Source organism: Arachis duranensis, chromosome 4, assembly GCF_000817695.3.
Source record: "Arachis duranensis cultivar V14167 chromosome 4, aradu.V14167.gnm2.J7QH, whole genome shotgun sequence".
Lineage (NCBI taxonomy): Eukaryota > Viridiplantae > Streptophyta > Magnoliopsida > Fabales > Fabaceae > Arachis > Arachis duranensis.
The window spans coordinates 4607867-4608116 of NC_029775.3; positions in this window are offsets into that span (position 1 = coordinate 4607867).

Here is a 250-nt window from a genome sequence, read left to right on the forward strand (position 1 = left end):
TTAATACATTAGTTATTTATACTCGTGTAAAAGAAAATATTTTGTCATTTTCTGTCTTTTATCATATAAATTGATATATGAGTGAGTATCAAAAATAAATATAAGTAAACATGGCATTTCTCTTTAAAAGTACACACACTAAGAAAAAGGGATTAAGAGGCTGTTATGTTGAAATATCAGTAATTTGAAACAACAATATCTCAATTCAATATGTACATAATAACAATAATAATATATACAAAGAAATTTA